We start from the raw sequence: 22,979 nt of genomic DNA, 5'->3' as shown, positions 1-22,979 counted from the left end.
GCTAATGTGAGTGTATCTTTTCCTATCTAGTTCTGGTTACCTGGTTCTCCTAGGAATCTTTCAGTGAGTGGTGTTTGGAGAACAACAGGTATGTTACTGTAACATGTAGAGACAGCAAAGTAGTCCTAAGAGGAGACTTAAAGGCAGAGAAGTGGAGACTTAAGGTGAAGGAGGGGGTCACAGAGCAAGTAGGTAACAGAGAGGGCACTTGGCTTCTCCTGAATTTCCCTTCCCTGTCTTTGTTCCCAAAGTGTATTTTGTGGAACAAGCATCTTTCTCCAGAAGTAGTGCGCCTTTAAAATAAATCCATCTCTTTAGGTATAATTAAGAAAATCTGAATAAAAAGATTTTTTAAAATTGTAGAACCTTTAATGTGCAGATGAACAGATTATGAATCTATTGGAAATGGGGCATACAGCCTTCCTGATGTGTTTGACCATTGAACCTTTTAATTTTCTTGATCACCTGTTAGCCCCTCATGGTTTGCATGAGATAGGTGGCTGGATCCAGGTACCACTCTGAGTTTACAGGTTCATTTCTTTTGGAATCTAGTTTCCTAGTTGTAGTCAGGCATGAGATAAAGTGGCAAACATCTGTTTTCTAGAACCCTGCTTATGCTTCAAGCTCTTCTGCATTATATAAACCTTAGCCGTAGAAGAATGGTTACGAGTAAACACAACAAAAAAATCCAGAACCAACTGATGACCAGAATGTCAGTCACTAGTGTAGGATGGTTGGTTGGTTTTGTGTTTTAGCTTTGCCAAGATAAATTAACAAAAAGAATCCTACTGCCATTGACTTCCCCATTTTTTTCTTTAAAAGACATTTCGTTAAAGACATAATCTCAGCATAGGGAATAGCCCCTCAGATGTGAAGACAGTTGGCATCCTGATAGCTACGGGAAGGGAATATTTTAAAAAATACTTCTGAGGAAGAATAATGACCAAAATGTTACTTTATGGTATTATCTTGGGCTCTTTTAATGCAAGTTTCTCCGTTTGGGCTGCTTATTTTGCAGTAGAATACGAAGCGAAACATTAATGTCCAGATTGGTTTTATCACAATTGCTGTCAAGCTACTTAAGTGATTTAATTTGGAGTATTCTGGGTGAACTTTGAGAACAAATGTGAGTAGCTTCTGACTGTTTCTGAGTCTTCCTGGAGGGTTGATGGGGCAATGGCTCTGCTGAGGGGCTGTCAAGTGCTCTGTCTAAAGCTAGCCGGATGCTCCTGCTCAAGGCCCATGGGTGGGAGAAGGATGCCACACTGACTGAGCATAGCTTCCAGGTCAGCTTCTGGAAGTGCTTTGCCTGGCCCACCCCTGGAATCCTACTTTGCTTGCTTTGGGGAACATGACCAGCTTGTGGCTGTGTGGGAACAGGGGCAGGAGGGGCATGTTGGATGTCCGGTGTGTCCAGAGGAGGTCGGAGTTCGGAGAAGCTTGGGAGGCTTGACCGCACATATGCATGTGCCTGACGCTTGCTTTTACCCCTGGGATGGTGCATGAAGTGGGCCCCGCAGATGCCGTTAGAGCCCAAGTGTATGCTGGGCTGGGGCACGGCCTACCCTTTCTCTCTTGATTTCCTTAGTGCTTGTTTCCTTACAGCAGAAGCGAGTAAAGCGATCCCTTAAGTAGCTCATTGTAACCTAGACTCATGGTGTTGACAAAGGAGGAGGTGATGGCCTCTGATGAGACCACCATAGCTTGGAGTTAATGGACTTTTCCCAACTTAGATTCCTTTTCTGTTTCTCCCCTCCTCTTGCCACCACCTTCCCTCCTTCCTCTTTTTGCCTCCATTGTCCTGAGGCAAGTTCTACCTCTCAGGTATCCAGAGCCCCTTACAGGGTTTTGGAAGGGAACAAGGCTTGATGCCCATTGCTGCTGTTGTAGGTAAGTAAGCTCATCCTGGTCTCACTTTGCATTCATGTCCCACAGCCTCGGGAGGAGGACCATGTCAGTGAGCCTCAGGATCTTAATAGTTTTCTCTTAGCAGTGAATGAGCTCTGCCACTGGCTAAGGACTGCTCTTTGGCACGTCTTTTGCAATTAAAGAAAAAGAACCATCCCTGCCAAACCAACCTCCTTGTTGCCCTTATAGCTGAGGAGGCTGCATTGGAGGCTGTCTTTCAAAAGAGATCATTCAAGAGATGTCAGTGGCTAATTATCAGGGATTGAGAGATTCTTGGATGTAGATTGCAGTTTGCCTTCAGACTTGCTGAACCAAAGTCCAGTCCTTATCATTCTGCAGTGTGGCATGCTCTGGCTGATGCACGTTTACTGGTAGAGCACTGGCACAGATATTTATCTTTGAGAACAGGTGCTGGTGGCAGGAAGGAGTGCAGAGAGCTGGAAGTCTCTGGCCTGGGTTTCTGGCCCCATGCTCATGCAATAGACAAGAGCTTGTCATTCGTTCCTACATCCAAATTGAGTGTCACAGGTTGTTTGTAGGGGATTTAGTCTTCCTGTCCTACAGTCATCCCCTTCTTGCTGCTGCTTTCCTGAATCCAAAACCCTAGAGCTCTTGGTATTTCTTGGGGAGGAATGCGACAGTGTGCAGTTGGAAAGGAGAAGACCTCACACATGCGAGGATCTAGGCTCACTCTGCTGTTGCTGCGTGAGCCTTGGACAGAGAGAGACATGCTGCAGGCTTCCATGGGCTGCAGGCTCCCACATTTACAGATATGGGGAACATAGTGCTTCCTGGGAAGGGTTGAGGGTTAGTTATAACGTATAGAAAATGCCTGGTGTGGTTATGGGCCTGGTGGTGCTCAGAAAAATCCCCTTTGAAAAATCTGTGAAGAAGGAAAATGGTGTAGACTACATCCATGCTATGGAATTAGTGATGCTACTCCTGTGTATCAGCCTCCCGCCCCACCCCCATGCGGCACTATCCATTTGATGCTTAAACCTTGGGTTCCTGAGTATCTGTGCACCTGAGATCTCTTCATCCTCTGTCCTGCCTCCCCAGACCCATGGGATCCAGAGACTCCCAGCCCTTCTGAACTCTAGCGCTGAGCAAGAATGGCTGGAATGTTGCTGCTCCCTCCAGAGGAGAAGTACTTTCTCAGATTTGGTTCCTCTGCACATATTTGACCACCTGTCCTTTACCAGGCACTGTCCTTAGCCCTGGGGATGTGACTGTGAACCAAACAGGTCTCTGACATCTATTTGGGAGCTGGAAACAGGCAAGAGGTGAACACGGTCATTTCTGTACACACAAAGAAGAAAATAGGGTCAGTGGTGTGGTAGAAAGTGATGGAAAGGGGCCCTACTGGCTGAGTTGGTTGGGGAAGGTTCTTCAGGTAAGGTGATACTGAAGCTGGAATGGGTGACCGGGTAGTGATGTGCAGGAATGGAGAAGGACTGCAAACTCAGAGGTCCCAAGAAAAGAACAGGGGGCATATGTGGCTGGAGTGTGATGTGCTGGGGGGATGGGGGTGTGTGCACAGAAGGGTTTGACAACCTCTATGAGGAGATCAGGTTTTATTCTTGATGCAGTATAAGTGTCTCAGCAAGGGAGTGGTGTGATCCATACTTTGCTGTTGAATGATTTGTAGAGAGGTTGGGAGTAGAAGCAGAGACCAGATCGGGGCACAGGAACAGCCCCGGAGAGAAGAGAAGGGGCACGGTGCGTGGGGCTGCCTTCTTAGGGCTGTGGCACTTGCTGCTGGGTGAGTGGATCTGATGGAAAGGAAGGGAAGCCAGGACAGCCTGAGGCTTTTGGCTTGAGCAACCTGGTGGGCTTTGAGGTATTTTCCAACATGGAAAGGACCTGGAAAGAAGCAGGTGAGGGGTAGGACAGGATTCCAGAGGTCTGTTTGGCCTTTTAAACTTTTAATAAACATATTAGATGTCAACATAAGGACCTGAAGTTGGGTACGTGGGTCTAGATCTCAGTGGAAAGGCCAGAGCTGTCCTGTATGGGGGTTCGCCCCAAGGTCACATTGGGCTGTATGTGTGTGTCACACCTGGTGGGAGGGAGCTAGGTGAGGAGCTGGGGCCCCTCCTTCACTTCCAGGGGGCTCCACAGGGAGAGGCAGCTAGGAGTGGAGTCAAGGAAGCCAAGAGGTCTTGGAAAGCTGGCTTATGATAGCACATTTGCGGGGAGGAGGAGTTTTTGTTCTAAACACGTGTTGGTTTGCTTTCAGTTGCTTCACCTGCAGAGGTCCTGGGTTTTTCTCGCCAGTTCTGTCTAGCCATAGAGTATGGTTAAGTGACTAAATTGATATAAATCCTTCACTGGCCTATCTTATCTTCTGATGTTTTTATTCTGCCATCTGGGCACATTTGTGCAGTGCTGGCCTTGGCGGGAGGGGCCAGGAACGACGAGGAGGACAGTTGGTGTCTGTGTCGTGTGTGGCGGCTGTCCTCGCAGTGTCCCTTACACTCCCCACCAGGCTACTCCTCACCTCCGTGGCCTTTCCTGGGTAAGGCTCAGGTGATGCCCCTTCACCAGAAGTGATGTCCTGCTTTGTGATGGGCCCCCAGTCCCCATGCTGCCGGCCTCGGTCCAGAGGATGGCCCTGTGCTCTCCTGCCCGGAGTGGACACCTATGTCTGCTCATACAGGCCACGTCCTGGACTGCAAGCCAGACAGCGCAGCGGGGAGGCCCAACGCCTGGGGTCTGTGCTCAGTTCTGCTAACTCCACCTCCTGTCTCTTGCCTCTCACTGGGGACTACGGTTCACTTTTTTTTTTTTTTAAGATTTTATTTATTTATTCATGAGAGAGAGAGAGAGAGAGAGAGAGGGGCAGAGACACAGGTAGAGGGAGAAGCAGGCTCCATGCAGGGAGCCTGATGTGAGACTCGATCTCAGGACTCCAAGATCAGGCCCTGGGCTGAACACATATGCTAAACCTCTGAGCCACCCAGGAATCCCAGTTCACTTTTTTAATTCTTTGCATAATTCATTACCTTCCTGAGGGCAAGCGTATCTCAGAAGCCTTGCTTCCCACCACTGTGCCAGGCAGTGGCCTGTGGGCCCGTACTGTCCCATTGGAGCTGCTCTCTCTCTGATGGCCTCGTGAGGTGAGACAGGCAGTCCTCACAGATGAGGAAGCAGAGGAAGGAGGTGAGATGTGGTTTGTCCCAAGTCGCACAGCCTCAGGGACAAGGCTGGGACCAGCATTCAGATGACCAGCTCCTGTTTCCAACTTTTCCTCAGACCAGAGTTCCACCCATTGTTGGTTTTCATCTTGTACGTAAATTGGGGGGCTTTGCTATCTGCAGAGATGCATGGCAGACTTTGCATGGAAGCTCCTCAGCTGGACCAGCCTTTCCTCTGTCCCCCCAGGTTGCAGGCAAACGGTATAAATACTCCTTGACCTGTTTGTTCTAATGATTTCTGGTTACCTAAGCTGCAGATGCATTCTGGCTGCTTCATGCCTAGGCACTTGGAGTACCCTCACCCCTCCATGGCGTGGCTTCCCACATGCCTTCAGTGTGTTTGGAAGCCACAGAGAGGCCTAAAAGGATTGTCTGCAGAATCACTGTGGCCTGGAAGTCCCAAGGAGCCCTTAGTAACCTCTAGTTCCTTCTATTTGCCTTTAGCTTAAGCATTGTGGAAGTTGCTTCTTTGTACTGATGGAAAATGGACAGCACGATCCGGAAGTCAGCTATTGGTCCCCCCCCGACCCCTTGTTGCCAGGACAGGAGCATGGCACTTCGTGGACAATCTTAGGCACCCCCCCGCCTTGTAACTGTTACACCTGTGTTGGGATCTTGCTCTCAGCCTTCTTCCTTTTGGCTGTAGAGAAACCTAATACCCCATACTGAACACACTCATGCCATCAAAGCTTTATGAATTTTAGGACCCAGAAGTCCCACAGAACCAGTTCTGACAGATGAGACCTCAGAAGTACAGGAGCTCGGGTTGTGCTAACCCCACAGAGAGCAATGTGGTGTCATCAGCCCTCGTGAGGGAGTTCAAAGACACAGCTGCTCATCCTCGTGCCCAGGTGTTCCCAGGCTGATGACAGCCCTGTGCCGAGGGGTTAGATGGTACTGTATGTAGTGTTCCTGGCGGGAGGGCAGCTGCTGTGTCTTGCTATGAGAAGCAGGACTCTGTGCTAGAGTAGTCTGCATCCATTCACCCATTGAACCAATACACATCCAGGTTTTTTGCAGGCCCTATTCTACATGCATGGGACGGACATAAAGATACTCTATTCCCACCCTCGGGGTTTATCTCCTTACAAGGGCATGTAGTACAATTGAAAGGTGTTAGAGTGAAAACGGGAGGGGTGGCTCACGCCAGCAGGAATAGGAAAGCTCAACCAAGGAAGCGGTGTTTCAGCTGGACCTTGGAAGATGACTAGCAGTGGGCTGGGTGGAGGAAGGGAGAAGGAGGTTAGGAGGCAGCAGAAGAAGCACGAGCACAGGCACCAGACAGGAAAGCTCCTGAGGTATTTGGAAGAATAAGAGGATGGAGTGTAGGAATGGTGGGGAGTTGGGGATGTGGCCAGAATTTTGTTTGGGCTAAACTGTGAGCAGTCTTGGGTGAACTGTATCCTATAAACAACATGGGCATTTTTAAGTAGAAAATTGACTTCACAAAGGAGGGCTTTCTGTTTCTGGTTGTCATTATTTTGGATGATCACTCTAGAATCGTGTTCTTTAACCTTGGCAGTATTGATGTTTGGAGCTAGGTGATTTCTTGTCGGGGGCACTGTCCTGTGCATGGAAGAATGTCGAGCACATCCTGCCCTCTACCTACCAGAAGCCTGTAGCACCCTCTCCCACCCCCCCTGCCCAGATGTAACACCAAATATGTATCAAGATGTTGCCCCCTATGTCCTGGGGGATTATGCTGTCCATCCTCTCTACTCTGCTACTGCCCTCTCTTCACAGTTGAGAACTGTTCCAGAAGCAATCAGTCTAGAAAATCAGGTGGAGTATGAAGAAACTGGAGACAGGAGGTTCAATTCAGAATAGGTGTAATATTTCACATAAAGGAGGTCTTGAACTAAGGCAGCAGAGCAGGCAGTGAGGGCAGATTTTATTTGTATTGTTTTCTAAAGATGTATTTATTCATGAGACAGAGGCAGAGACACAGGCAAAGGGAGAAATAGGCTCCCTGAGGGGAGCTCGATGTGGGACTTGATCCCGGGACCCCAGGATCACACCATGAGCCGAAGGCAGCCACTCAACGGCTGAGCCCCCCAGACGTCCCCTGAGGAGGGATTTTTTTTTTTTTTTTTTTTTTTGAGGAGGGATTTTAATTTCAAGGGAAGTGTCAGCAGTCGCTGGCATGTTTAGGTACCTGAATAAATGTGGTTGGGTCTATCTTGGGACTGATGAGAATCCCTCAGTTAAGTTTTGAATATTGGGATAGGGCTTCGAGGGACAGAAGGAGCGCAGGAGAGAGGGAGTGAGCTTTCTGGACCCAGCCCTTTTTAGAGGTGTGAATTGGTCAAGTCCCTTAAGCTGCCTGGATCTCAGAGTCCTTCATGTGTCAAGTGTGTCTCTAAGAACATCTGTCTTTAAAAAGCTGTCATTTAGTGTTCTCGGCCCCAATTCCAACCTTCCACACGAAGCATTCCTCAGATACCATTGGGGTATCCAAGAATTCAGAGTCAGCAACAAATCTCACAGATTAAGGGCTCAGTAGTACAAGACTTCAGATGCCAGTTGCAAGCCCCAGGCTGTTGACTGTGCTTCCGAGGGCTTGACTACAGGTGGAGTCCTCCACTGCTGCCTCAGGTTCGATTAACTGGCAGGAGTGGCTCACAGAACTGGAAGAAACTTTTAGGTACAGTTATCAGCTTATTAAAGGTTATGGTGAAATGCATGAATCAACAGTCAGATAAAGAGAAATAGGGGGCAAGATCCCAAACAAAGGAGCCTCTGTCCTCGTGGAGCCTGGGACCTGGCGTGGTGGCATGTGGGAGCCTACGGTTCTCTAAGCACAGAAGCTCGCCCACAGCAAAAAACCAGGAAGCTGTCCTCTGAGATTTTTATGGAGGCTTCAGTATGTAATCATGATTACTGAGTCAGCGGCCATTGACTGACTCAACCTCCAGCCCCTCTTTTCTCCCTGATGTTAGTGGAACTGAAGATTTTAACCTCCAATCACAGGGCTGGTCTTCTGGCAACCAGCCCTCATCCATAAGTGGTGTCCACAGGTCACCTCAGTAACAAAGGAGACCCCTTTATCCTCTCACTACTTAGGAAATTCCTAGAGTTTTGGGAGCTGTAAATCGAACTGTGGACAAAGACCAAATACAGGAGAAACCTCTCTTGTTCATGTCAGTGATCAAATATGTCCTCCTTAATGTTGCACCTGTGCAACATCCCATGAAATTCTGAGATTGCAGGTTGGTGGAAGCCCTTTTAAAATGGTCCTATACCTTCTAGATGAACAGGATTTTCTAGCTGTGCGACACTTAGTGAGGGCAGTGGGGATGAGCATAAGTAAGACCTGAATGGAGAGGGAAGACTCTGGACAGTGTACCTCCCCCATCCAGCTGTGGGCTTGTGGATGGGGAGTCTGGACAATGCTCAGTGCATGAAGCCCTTGAACATGGGAATGGGACACTGGATTTGGCAGGGAGAAATCTGCTGGTGTTGTGGTGACCATCTCAGCTGTGTGGGGTGGAACTGTCAGAACATGATGCTGTTCTCCTTTCTTCTGCCAGCAATAGAAACAGACTCTAGAGCTAAGCATTAACCAAAATATGAAGGTGCTGTGTTAAACACAAGCAGATGGTGGATACTGCAGGGAAGGGGATGGCCAAAAAATGGTCTATTTTAAACACCTGAATATTTTTCACCAGAGAACTTTCTTCTTTTTATCCATTTCCCAGGATACTTTTTTGACTCTACAGAGCAGAGTACTTGGGTGAGGCACTGATTTTTTGGGGAGCCGTGTTTCCTTCACCTAAAGAAAAAGCCTGGGGTCAGAGGCAGGCCTTTCTGATGAACTGCCAACCAGGGTCTTTAGGTGTATGTATTATGGGTCAACATGAAGAGGCTTGTGCTTTAGGCAGCTCTCCTGGGAAACAAGGAGGTGATTGAAGGATGAATACAGATGTAGTGTTAGAACTTCCTCTAGTTCAGCCTATTCTTTGGGAAAACCAAAGCCGGGAGAATTGGAATGGTTTGTCTGGGGAAGTTCTTTTTGGATGCGGAGGGAGGTCTGCGCCCTTTGATAAACCTGCTTGCCAGACCAGCATGCCTTCCACGCCAAATGTGGTTGTCTTTAGCCCAATATTTCCAGCTGCACGTTTCTCAGTCCCCTTGAAAAGAACGAATATAACTCAGCCTGTGTCCAGAACTGGGAAGGTCTACTCTCTTTCCTTCTGTACAGTTTATCGAGGGTGGTAACTGCTTGGATCATTTACCTTTGTTGGAGGAGGTGTGGTCCTTCTGTTGTGCTGTTTCCTCAGGCTCTCCTCTATGCTGTGCTGGGTCTCAAGGAAGGTCCTGGCCCCAGTGAAGTGATAAGGAACCCTGGGGAAGGCTGGGACTGTAGGCCTGGGGTGCTTCCCTATTATAACACCCAAGTGGACCTGGAAAGAATAAATGTGACTCAGGCTTTGTCCAGAACCTGGATGATGGAACATTTATATGGGTATATGGGATATGCATCTGTTGAAATACGGATGCATCACCTACCATTCATCCACCAATGCATTTGCTAAAAGCTTACCAGTTATCTTGTGTGTAAGGCATTTGACTCAAAGTGGGAATTTTGTGGAAGAATAGCGTAATTGCAATTACATTGTCCCAGTTTCTGAGCAACTCTGGATTTAAAATGTTTCCAGTTTAAAAGCCTTGTGTACATAACCCTTGTAGAACATGCTTGGACACTTGGTGAGGAAAAGCCCAAGACTGGAGGGTGGGTGACAACTCAGACCCTGAAAATAGCCTTCCAGAGCAGCACCAATCACCTGATGGAGTGTCAACACTGCCCAAGTGGGTAGAAGAGGCAGCAGGCCAAGACTTCCATTTTCATGTGTAAAGTGAGGTCCAGCATTGCATTACCTGGGTACAGTTAGAACAGGAAGTACTGTTGATCCCCTCATTTCACACCTTCTCCTCAAATGGTCTTCTGTGATGTCTGTTTGGGAGTGGTGGAGGGAAGTTTTAGGTGAAGAAGATGAGCCTATGTTCTCTCATTTTAGCTCTTCTCAGAAGATGAGCCACCCCCTCCCCTATCCGATAATCCTTCAGAGGATTTCTCACCATTCACGTCTGTCCTTTGTTTTCCTAAACCTCTAAATCTTTGCTGGGGCGGGGGGTGGGGGGAGTCACATAGAGGTTTGGTTAGTTCTTCTTTCAAGCTGCACCCTCCACTTTTCACCTGGACCCAAACTGACATTTTAGTGTGAAACCACATCTAAATTGGTCTCTCAAACACAATCAGTTGGCATAGAAGACATGAGCCAACCGTGATCATCCTAGACCATCTGTGGCCATCTGACAGCAGGTTTGTTTGTGGAGTTCTATCCAGCATCACTATTGAAAGAATGATTCGGTTCCAGCTAGGCAGGATGTATAATTGCTAACGGCTGCCCTGATTCCTCTCAGCACAGGATGGAAATTAGGGGCGTCTCTGTGAGGTCTTTGGTTAATGGTGATTTTAGGCAGCAGACACCCATTTACCTTCCTAACTCTGAAGTCAGAGTCCATTTCATGGTTGCTACTCAGTAAGTGTGTGTGTTGGTTCTGGAACGTTTTATCCCTTTGCCCCGAGGTCCCAGCAGTTTAGATACTGTTGTGCCCATTTGTTGATGTACTCAAGATTGAACATTCCCCCTTGATTCTCAGACTTAAACTTCTCTGCTCTCTAAAACCATAAATAAGCTCCACATTGCAAAAAATGACAGGAAAAAAGTTGGGATAACTGGATAAGGATGAAATACTATATGAGTAGAGAGGATTCAAAGGCTACGTGAGTAGCACCAAAGTGTGATGGAAATGGGATATCCACAACCTGAAATAGTAAAGTTCCAAGTAAATAAAATAAGAGGACTATTCAGGAGAAGATCAAAGACCATCTCTTCATGTGTCGGGGCAGGATAAAAGACGTCCCTGATTGTATACGCATTGTAACTGCTCAAGTGAGGACAGGGGATGGGTGCATGAGAGAAGATCTAACCACACTTTCTCAAAGGTGGTGGTTTTTTTTTTTTTTTTAATAAGTCAATTTGTAAGTATAGGTTGTGTTTTTTGAATAGAGTTGACACAGTCACATCATTTTCAGGTGTGCCACACAGTGATAGGACCTGTTCACGCATCATGCTGTGCTCACCACAAGGATAGCTAGCATCTGTCCCCTATATTACTGTTTACAGCATTGTTGGCTCTATTCCTTCTGCTGGACCTTTGATTCCATGACTTACTCATTTCATAATGGGGAGCATGTGCCTCCTATTCCCTTTCACCCATTTTGCTGAACCCCCCCCCCATTCCCCTCCTCTGTGGTAATCACCAGTTTGTTGTCTGTATTGATGAGTCTGATTCTGCTTTCTTTTCATTTTTAAAAAATACTTATGAGTGGAATCATATGGTATTTGTCTTTCTCTGACTTACTTTGCTATGCTTAATACCCTCTGGGCCCATCCCTGTTGGCACAAATGGCAAGAGCGCGTTTTTTTTTTTTTTTTTCTAGGGCTGTGAGATACTCCAGTGTGTATACACCACATCTTTATCCGTTCATTTATTGGTGGACACTTAAGTTGCTTCCATATCTTGGGAATTGCAAATGATGTTGCAGTAAACATAGGGATGCATTTATCCTTCTGAATTAGTGTTATCATTTTGGATAAATGCCCGATAGTGGAATTATTAGAATATGTGGTATTTTTATCTTTACTCTTTTGAGGAACCCCTATATTACTTTCCACAGTGGCTGCACCAGTTTGCATTCCCACCAATAGTGCATGAGGGTTCCTTTTTCTTCACATCCTCGCTAACACTTGTTTTTTTCATTCTAGTCATTCTGAGAAGTTTAGAGTGATCTCTCACCATGGTTTTGATTTGCATTCCCCTGATGATTAGTGTTGAGCATCTTTTCATGTGTCTGCTGGCCATCTGGATGTGCAAGTAGTGATCTTTTAATCATACAGTTAGATCACATCCCTCTTCATATTTAAAATCCATCTACATTTTTCCATTGGCCATGGAACAATATGAACAACCTGTGAGGTAGCTCCCAAGAACTTCCTGCAGGCCTCCCAGAGTTCCCTGAGCCCTTTCCCTCTGTGTTCTACATCTCACCTATCCTGGCTGGCTTTCAGCTGTTCAGCAAGTACTACTCCTTCCTGCCCCAGGCTTGTGTATAGCGAATCTCTCAGATTAGAACGTTCCTCCCTCCCCGCTGTGCCTAGCTGACTCCTTGTCCTTCTAGGTTTTTCAGCAAAGCCTTTTCTGATGACCTGGACTAGGTGAGGTCCTCTGTTGTATGCTGTGAACGTCTGTGCTGCTAAAGCGGTTATGATCGTCGAAGTAGGATTGATTGTATAATGTGGCTGGACATCCTTGAAGATAGGGACAGGTCTTTTTTTTTTTTTTCCTCCATTGTGTGTCCCACCACTTTGCATAGTGTGTTCAGTAAATACTCATGGATGGATGAATGAACTCTAGAGACCATTCTGTCGGGAGGTGTTTTAGCTTACGGGAATATGCAACAGTCCAAGAATATTGAATAGTCCCAAGATGTGTTTGGATACTGGGGAGGGTGGCATGCTTTTTCCTACAAAAGGAGAGTTGAGAGCTGGCTTTAGTCCCAAATGCAAGTGTGTGAGGCATTTAAGTTCTGCATTAGATGATCCCTTTAGGCAAAGCAAGAACAGATCAACATACTTATGTGTTAGGGGCAGTTCCCAAAATTTTCCCCAGAAAAGAATGGTTATTCCTGTGCATTTTTTTAGTTAATGTAAATCAACAAAGTTCTTTTTTTTTTTTTTAAGATTTTATTTATTTATCCATGAGAAAGACACAGAGGCAGAGACACAGAGGGAGAAGCAGGGTCCCTGTGGGGAGCCCGATGTGGGACTTGATCCCAGGAGCCCGTGATCATGCCCTGGGACGCCAACTGCTGAGCCACCCAGATGTCCCAATCAGCAAGGTTCTGTTTGCAGAAGAGAGCTTAGCTTGAAATGACTTCAGTGCTGGCTTTAGTTGCTTACAGAGGTCATAGAGTGGAACAGGTTTTAAATTTAAAAAAGAGAAGCAAACAGATTTAACCCTGATTTAGTCGAGGGCTGTGACTTTCTAATAACTGTTATAGTGATTATAAATTATGACTGGTTTTCTGGGGAGAGCAGCATACTAGCCTTTGATGGTAGAGATCAGGAGTATATATTTATACAAGAAAAGAGGAAAGCAGATACCCAGTGATGGCATCATATACAGAATTAAAAAGGAGTGTTTCAGAGGGCTTAGGTGGAAATGAAGATGTGCTCTGGAAAATGGTCTCAATGACTTAAATGTGTATGGTTTGTGGGTTGCTTCATTCCCATGCTGGGTCCTCTGTACAGGGAGAGTTGCCACTCAAGACCTAAAGTCACGTTGCTGGAAGTAGGATTTTAACAAAGCATTAGCTGCTTAGTAGGACTTAGGCATACATTTAGCTGTATGAAATGTAGTAGTTTTGAACAAACCATTTTTTTTTTTTTAAGTATCCTTACCAAGATGGTTAAGTGGGTTTAATCTTGCAACCTTACAAAACCAACCTGCCATTGACATTCAGGATTTGGTGGTCTTTCCAAAACTTCAACAAGAACCCATGGCTTTAGAACAGTTTCTGAGCCTCTGGTGTAACTGCCGTTCCTATCAACAAGTGTCCTGGATTAGATGACTCAGCAATGGCTCCCTCCCCGAACACTGCACACTTCCCACCTCAGTGTCATTTGTCACCTGAGGACACATTGCTATTATTAGTATCTGTTAGTATCTGTAGGATGGGAGGCAGGTAAAGTTTGCCTTCACCAGTCACATGGAGACTTGGTTCTTCATTAGCTTCAAACCCAGATAGTGAGTGTAGATTAAGATGGGATTATGACTGATGATGTAATCTGGTGTCACGAAGAGCTGAGTCTGCTCAAAAGGCTGGGTTTTGATGACGATATGTTGTAAGCACATGAGAAAATAAATATCAAAGATTGTGATGGCCGTGCTGGGAACAGACAGATGGATCTTCCTTTTATATATTTGACTTTTGTTTCATTAAATAACAGGAAATACTGGATTTTATGGTAACTTTGCTATTTAACTGTGCACTTGATCCGTTACAGAATGAAACTCCCTTCTATGCTTCCCCCCCCATCCTCCTTTACTTCAAAGATGCCAAGTGGTTTTTTTTAATGCCAATCTCTGTGTGAGAAATTAAAGTCCTTCCTGGCGTTTGGATGAATGCGGGAAGAGCACGGAACAAGTTCAGTAGAGATCTGGACTGGGGCCCAGGAATCTACCTTGTTGGCCCAGTATACATGTGGACTTTAAGATGCTTGTCAGCTCTGGACTCACCAGAGTATTTACATATGGTTCCCTCTGGCTGGAGGTTACAGACAGCTTCCCAGTGAAGAAAATTTAGGGGGAAAGGGAAGGTTATTACTGGTCTGGGAAGTCTTTCACAAGATGAATAAACAGGGAAACCAGGAAGCAGAACTTGCTGCAGGAGGAGGCATTAGGTATGTGTTCCTGAGGTGCTTTGGGTGCGCATGGTGCTGCTGGGATCGCCTGGTTGGACCTGTGCTCCCCTAGAGAGGGTGTCTCTGTGTCTCCTTCACAGCTGTGGCCCTGATCCCTGGCCACACTGTACTTGACAGTAGCTTCTGAATGCCTACTGTGTGCCGGGTGCTGTGCCAAACGTGTTACATACATCTGTTCACTTAATCTTAATAGCTTCATAGGGAAGCTATTTCCTTACTTGACAGATGGGGAAACTGAGCTTGTAATAGAAGTTAAGGCTAGTACCTGGTACCTTAATTTTTTTTTTTTTCCAAAAAGACTTCGGAAGTATAGTGGCTACAGTGTTACACTGGTTTGGGGTGTATGACATAGTGGCTCGAGAGATCTCAGCACTGCAGTTATCACAGGAGGAGCTGCGTGTCACCATCGGGTGCTGTTATCATACCGTTGACTATAGTCCCTGTGCTGCCCCTTTTATCTTCGTGACTTACCCTTCCTGTGACTGGGAGCCTCTGCCCCCTGCTTGCCCCATTCCTCCCACCCTTCGCCCTCTGGCAGCCAACACTTGTGTTCTGTTTATGGGTCTATTTCTCCTTTAAGCCTTTGTTTTTTAGATTCTACCTATAACTGAAATCACATGATATTTGTCTGACTTAATCACTTAGCATACTATTTGCTAGGTCCATTCATGTTGTCGCCAACGGCAAGATCTCACCCTTTCCGACTGTATGATATTCCATTGTGTGTGTGAACCATGTCTTCCTTATCTGTCTAGTGATGGACACAGGGCTGCTTCCACATCTTGGCTGTTGTAAATCAAGCTGCAGTAAACATATAGGGGTGCATATATCTTTTTTGAATTAGCGTTTTTGTTTTCTTTGAGTAAAAACCCAATAGTGGAATTACTGGATCATATGGTGTTTCTATTTTTAATTTTTTTGAGGAACCTCCATACTGTTTTTCACAGTGGCTGCACCAGTTTACAGTCCCACAAAGAGTGCATAAGGGGTCCTTTTTCTCCACATGCTCTCTGACACTTGTTACTCCTTGTCTTTCTGGTTATGGTCATGCTGACAGATGTCGGGTGATATCTCGCTGTGGTTTTGATTTGCATTTCCCTGATGAGAGCTGTTAAGCATCTTTTCATGGGTCTTTTGGCCATCTGTATTTCTTCTTGGAAAATGATATAATTTTTTATGATATAAATAATTTTTTGTTATAGAAGTTCTTCATGGGCAGCCCCGGTGGATCAGCTGTTTAGCACCGCCTTCAGCCCAGGGAGTGATCCTGGAGTCCCGGGATCGAGCCCCACATCGGGCTCCCTGCATGGAGCCTGCTTCTCCCTCTGCCTGTGTCTCTGCCTGCCTCTCTCTCTCTCTCTCTCTCTCTCTCTCTTTCTTTGTGTGTGTGTCTCATGAATAAATAAATGGAATCTTTTTTAAAAAAAATTCTTTATACAATTTGGGTATTAAGCCCTCCACCTGAATCTTAACCACCTTGCTCTATAGTGGGAGCTGAGTACAAAGAAAGGAAAGCTACCTGGCAGGTACTAGTGGGGATATGCAGCTTTAATTAGCTGCTCCCTTAGGTTGGGAGACTAATCACTGGCACAGGCCTCAGGATACAGAACATGTTCTTCAGTCCTCAAAAGTGGAGAGAATAGTGGGTGGCTCTTGCTTAGATGGGCAAAAATACCTAGTCTTTGTCTTCCAGACTCTATTGTACAGAAAAATGCAGTTTGACCCACTCCCTATCTATGAGACCAATTAGCAAAGGTGTTCTCGTGGTTTCTCTGACACAGCAGCACTAGGGAAGCAGCTAGTGGATGCTGCTAAAGAGAAACCGTCAGCTTAGTTGGGAAGTGTTCTTTTCCTCATCCGTAAAGGTCTTGCTTCAAAATGGACACCTTTACACCAGACAGAGGACATTATTTATGACATCTTTGCAAAGTGTCTATCTTTTGAGCCTCATTTAAATAAGCTGAGCTAGGAATATCTCAACGAGGCGTACATGCTTTCCTGGCCTAGGAGGGATTCCGAGTCTCCTGGCACTAGTTCTTTGCTCCCTTCCTTGCTCATTCTTCCTGGGCTCCAGGCAAGGCTGGGGAGCAGCTCGCTGTCCTTGGCTGCTGCGATCCCTCCTGCTTTGGATGGCATCTGCACCCCTTATCTCCCCTCCCTGCCTTTTAACAATTGTTTTTCTTTGGAACTCACATCCTGTCCACTTACTTCAATGCTGGTGACCTTATGTTTGTTGATGCTACTCACTGTGACCGATCATAGACTGGTCTTGGGGCAAGAAATTCAGTGGCTTCTCTGTTGCTTGAAGGGTAGCAACTGAGCAATGTGATGCTGCATCTTTGAGTTCTAGCACAAGATTCATGTCCTGAGAAATGCTGTTTGCCTCCTTTGTCAGTTTTAGCAAAAGGGACTCCCCCTGCACCCCTCAACTGGAGCCCTGGCTTTTCAATGATAGAGCAGAGGTTTCAGCACCTGCTGTGAAGGGGCACAGCTGTGAACAAGGCAGACAGTGTGCCTGCTGGTTGTGCCCTAACGCGGGCAAGAATGGGTGGGGTTCATCTAGTCGGCCCGCAGGCCAGGCTGGGATCTCCCCTCTTGTCTGTCCCCTGGGGATGGTGCCGAGACAGTGCTTCAGGTCAAGGTGACATTGCCACCCAGTTTCCAGTCGGCCTGCTGCTTGAAGCATCCAGTGGCCTGATGTGGCACGTCCTTGTAGTTCCTTTTATGTGTGCACATGGGATGCTTTGCCTGTGCAATGTACCTGTGGTGGCCAGCTGCAGCAGTCGGTTAGCGTTTCCTGCCGGGGATGCAGCAAGGGCTGCAGGTTGCAGCTCCTGTGTCTGGTCCTGGTCTGACTCTAGCTTCTCACTGTGAACATGAGCAGATTTTTCTGTGCCTCTCTACCCTCCGTGATCTTCTTTGGGACGGCGTAGTGAAGACCCTGTGCATCTTACTTGAGTTTTAAACCAAGATGAAATGGTTAAAGGACTTAGTTACTTTAGTGTAAGGTTGTGTCACTCTAGATTCTAGGAAGTGAATGTTTTCAGTGTCCCTGTTCTCTTTTCCCCTAAAGTCCATTTTGATTTTGATTCTCTTCCTTGAAACTGTGATTTTTTTAATGTTCACTTGAAGCTTAAGAAAAATACAGTGTTTGGGGCCTGCTCTGAGATTTCATCCTCATCACTCAGGTGTGGGACACACATTGATGTTTTTGTTTTAAGATCTGCAGATAATTCTTAAATGCCAGCCAGCATTGACCATCCCTTCTCTCAGGGTTTTGAAGTTAAAGTAGTCTAGACCTAAGTATTGATCTTTAGGCAAGGCACAGCTGTCTATAGACGATGATTTGTAGGATAGCAAAAGGATCCCAGTGACCTGGAAACATGTTAGGCTTGGTGTTTTCCCATTCTCTAATTCTCTACAAGATCCCATCTGGTTCCTGCCTTTTAGACGACCCCATGTGCACTATTATCATCAGCTCTGTTGTCTAATGCTTATGGTTTTCTGGTAATTTGGGATTGTTTCATTCTTGGGACTACTTGATGAGGTATATCTAACTTTTACCCACATTGTACAGCTGAGAAAACAGGGCTCAGAGCCACTCAGCAGCTTATTACTTCTTAGGCTAACTAATAAGTGCTGGTTGGAATTCTTACTGGGCTGCCCGGCTCTGGAGCCCACATGCCCAGCCATGGTGCTGTACTGTCTGGTGCTGAGCACACGCAGATGAATGTGGCATCCTTCTTGATCTGGAATCCACATGGTAGCACGGGGCTTCCTGGAGGTAATGCTTTTACCTCGGGCTCAAGAATATGGGGGCTGGAATTCCATGCTCCATCACAGGGTACTGAGGGGAGGCCTTGATGCAGTGTCTGGTGCCTGCAGATCAGTTAAGTGAACCCTCAAGCCTGCTAGCTTACACGCGTGCTTGCACATTGGTGCATCTGCAGGGCTTTCAGAACTGCTGCTGGTCTCCCCCCCCCCCCCCCAGGATTGGTGTACTTGGTCTGAGGGTCATGTTTCTTGGGAAGCTTTGAAAGCTCCCCAGGTGGCTCTCATGTGCAGCCAGGGTTGAGCATTCCTGCCATGGGCAGCCGCTCCCTGTAGCAGAGACCTGTCCTGGGAGGCCCTGCAGATGGGAGGGAAACCCAGGAAGCAGCTCTGGGTGCTGATGCATCTCTGTTCACAGACCTCTGCCTTCTCCAGGGCTCTTTCCAAAAAGAAAAATCACAAGTCCTTCTTTGATAGTGAGGTCAGACTTCTGTCTCCTTAGACATGACAGACTTAACCTTTGTCAAAGGGGATGGTGAGGAGTTGAGTGGTGCCATGGTTGGATTATGTCGGCCAGCTTCTCTTCTTACAACCTCCCTCCAGGAAAGCTGGTCTAGAGGTCATATTTGTTGGAAGGAATTCTTGAAGAAACCAAGAGGCAACACAGAATCTTGGTTCTAGAAAGTTCATATCTGGTCTGTGAAATTGATGGCTTTTTTCTTTTTAAGATTTATTCATGAGAGACACAGACAGAGGTGGAGACATAGGCAAAGGGAGAAGCAGGCTTCCTGGGGGGAGCCTAAGGTGGGACTCCATCCCAGGACTCCGGGATCATGCCCTGAGCCGAAGGCAGATGTTCACCCCCTGAGCCACCCAGAAGTCCCTGATGACTTTGTTAAAGGAATACATGTTCCTGTTTTCTCAGACTTGAGAAGAACCCGTGCCATTAGAGAGTGCACACAATGCTGTTTGCATCTTCTGCAACCAAAACAGTCTCCTGTTCAATTGAGGTGAAATTTGCATAACAGAACTTCTTAAAGTGAATGGCTCAGTGGTATGTGACACATTCACAGGGCTCTGCAACCATCACCTCTGTCTGCTTACAGAACATTTTCCTTGCACCAAAGACCTCCCTCCACATCCTGCCTCTGTCCACAGCTCAGATCTGTTTCTTCCATGTTTGCTGGCTCTTGGGGCGCTCCTCCCTCCCTTCCTAGCCTGTCGTCTTTGCTGTTTACTCTGCATTGCTCATGTCCTGCCTTGTTTGGGGTCACAGAGGCAATGGATCTTCCTGGGCAGGGGGTAGGTTTGGGGAGGGAAGGGGTGGTGAGTTGTTTGCTAAGTCAGCGTGCAAAGTAAACTTTGATTATGGTTACACTTGCCCTTGGCAATCCCATCAGTTGCTCGAGTGTGGCTCACATGATGTTGGGTAACCAGCTCTGATCTGTACACACTTTAAGCTGCGAATCCACAAGGTAGGATGAAGGCAGGGGGTCCTTCCTGCACATGTCACCATCGCGATGCAGGGTTGACTTACCTTTTTTTTTTTAATTTTTATTTATTTATGATAGTCACACACACAGAGAGAGAGAGAAGCAGAGACACAGGCAGAGGGAGAAGCAGGCTCCATGCACCGGGAGCCCGACGTGGGATTCGATCCCGGGTCTCCAGGATCGCACCCTGGGCCAAAGGCAGGCGCTAAACTGCTGCACCACCCAGGGAATCCCAGGGTTGACTTACTTAATGCTGTTCTCAACCTCGAACGGCTGTGACCTCCACACGCATCCACGTGTCTGTGTTGTGGGGATGGAGGAGAGAGGACAGCGTCTAGCACAGTGGGCACTTGTCAGGTACTCAGATGTTGACGTGAGTCTACGGCTGGCTTGCTCAGGTCTGTGATACATGATGTCCTTTAGAAGGCACAGGAGCACTTGGTCCTCTGCTTCCTCAGTTGGCATCAGTTATGACTGCCTTCCCTTTTCTTGAGAGGCCTGTTCCCTGCTGAACTGGCCACGTCGCCCTCGAGGGGCTGTGCTCAAGTGAAGCACCTGCTGGATGAGGGTGTATGTTCCTTAGAGTCAGGGTCTAGATCTCCATGTTTCTACTTGGTTACGTGGCAGCTATCACCATGTGTTTTACGTGTAAACTAGGGGCCTCATGAATGCATAGTTGACTAATTCCTGTCTCAGCAAACATTTAATGGGCACCTACTGTATGCCAGGGATATGAAGATGCCCAAAAGCATATCTGTAAGATCTTGCCACAGAAGAAACAGACATGACAGGCCTGCAACACGACGTCATAGAAGGGCAGCTGTGCACTGCTAAGAGCTAACCTGGAGGGCGCAGGGATGGTCAGGGTCAGTGAGGGTGGGGACCTGAACCTTGGGCTCTGCCCGTGTGTTTGAGTCAGCGAGGGCATTCTGGGCTGCAGCAACAGTGCGTACGGAGGGTGAGGGCAGCAAGCCTGCCCTGTAATGGCCTTTCAGACATGAAACCTTTCAGGCTTCTGGGCCACAGGGTCTGTCCTGACCAGACACCAGCCTCCAAAGCGCCGGAGCAGCCATGGGCAGTGCATAAGTGGGACGTGTACATGTGTCGCAGTGAAACTTTATGGATGCAAAAAATTCAACTTTCACATAATCAACAGGTTCCAACTGGACATTGTTCTTTCCTCTCAGCCATTTACACTTTTGAAGACCATCCTTAACTCATGGGCTCTGAGTGACAAACACAAGTGACACATTGGCTTTGGGCCAGGGCTCTGGTTGGTGACCCATCCTGAAGGCAGGGAAGAATGAGCACATCCTGAAGAAGCAGAACAGCATGTACTTGGGGTACATGGTGCGTCAGTGAGTGTGGCTGGGGCTGTGCTCCTGCATTTTCGACAGGCTCGCAGTTGGTGGGGAGGCTGAGGCCCTCACCTGGAGCAGCTGAAGCACCCTTAGGGCCCTCCAATGCCTCCAATGCTGTGCTGGGTTCTGTGGAATGGGGAGACAGAGACCGTTTTCTTGCCATTATCTATTTGCAGTCTATTGAGAGAAGAGATTCACAGAAGTAGATGAATGGACCTTCCCAGGGTAAGAATTAAGCAGCTAGTGCCAGGCAGGGAGGTGTGCTGGTGCAATTAACAGGTCAGTGAGTGGCACATGGGCAGCGGGAGTCAGGCCAGAGGGCCCCTGAGTGACCACGACCGGGCCCCTGGGCTTCGGGGACGTCCAGCCTCTCCACGATATCCACATACCATCATTCCCTCCATTGAGTTCCTGTTAGGATTGTTCTCATTCTCCATATCACCCTTCCCTTAAGCCTTTCCCGACATCGTTTACTTGGAGTGTAGACTGAACACAATTCCTCGGTGTCGTGTACTCCCTCTGCCTGGACGGGGGTCCCAGAGGCGGGCCTGGAGGGATGGCAGCAGTACTGAGGCCAAGCAAAGATCCCTCGTCTGGGGCTTGGGGACAGGATCTGAAGTGTCATTGCAGCTCATGGGAGGTGGGCCTACTGCACGGTGGGGGAAGGAAGCAGGTTAAGAATACCTAAGGGGAGAAGAACCGTGGAGAGCTAGGGTTGACGTGTACTCAGAGTTTTCTCTGCAGGTGGCTCAGAGCAGTCCTGCTGCCTTACCGTGGAGTGCTGAGGTGCTGTAAGGCTCTAGGACGTTTCTGTAAAGACACGCTCTTCGTGGCAGGCTTGGAGGCAGAGAGGAGGCCCCAGGGAACGTCATTGCTCATGACACTAAAGACAGCTTTGGCCTCTTATCCTGTGTGGGATATTGGGGGTGCTCCGCTTTCCCGTCAATGAGTGTTGTGAGCCTCTCATGACCTATTCTCAATAGGATATCTGCATTAAGTGCAGTAAGGGCCCGGGCTCTGCAGATAAAAAGGGCAGTGACCGTGTGGAGGGGAACACCATCAGAAGCAGGGCTGACGTGAGGCCCGTGGGCTGCCTGTGCCCTGGCGGCTGACTGGCCCTGAGGTCTGCACTTGGAGCCGCACTGTGTGCAGAAGGCAGGCCACACTGACCCAGGTCGTGTTCTGGCTGAACTTGGGGTCATGAGAGCCCTTAGTTTCAGGTTTGCCGAGAATGTCCTGTGGCCATGAAACCATCTGTGTGTGCGTGGATGCATGTAGCCGAGGTCTAAAGCAAATAGGCCTGTGGCGATCACCTACCTATAAAATTCAGAAATCGGGGACACTTGGGTGGCTCAGTGGTTGAGCATCTGCCTTTGGCTCAAGGTGTGACCCCGGGTTCCTGGGATGGAGTCCCACATCGGGCTCCCTGCAGGGAGCCTGCTTCTCCCTCTGCTTGTGTCTCTGCCTCTCTGTGTGTCTCATGAATGAATAAACAAAATCTTAAAAAAAAAAACAACTAGAAATTGGTCTGACAGCTATATGGAGAGCTGGCAGGAGGGGCCACCGGCAGGTTCAGGTGCCTCTGGTCCACCAGACCTGGGGTTTCCACGGCTGCGTATGCTGTTCTCTCCTTGGAAGCTCTATGTCCACCAGGTTCTGCATTGGTCTGAGGTAGAACCCTGGTTCACATGCTCAGGT

At 47.6% G+C, this 22,979-nt stretch overlaps 1 protein-coding gene across 2 annotated transcripts in view; it reads left to right on the top strand.

Moving 5' to 3' along the window:
* MYO5B (myosin VB) overlaps window positions 1-22,979 on the top strand; it is a 332,497-nt gene that overhangs the window by 124,978 nt on the left and 184,540 nt on the right. The gene's annotated exons all lie outside the window — the stretch shown is intronic.

Source organism: Canis lupus, chromosome 6, assembly GCF_048164855.1.
Source record: "Canis lupus baileyi chromosome 6, mCanLup2.hap1, whole genome shotgun sequence".
NCBI lineage: Eukaryota > Metazoa > Chordata > Mammalia > Carnivora > Canidae > Canis > Canis lupus.
This window is presented reverse-complemented; position numbering and strand designations above follow the sequence as displayed.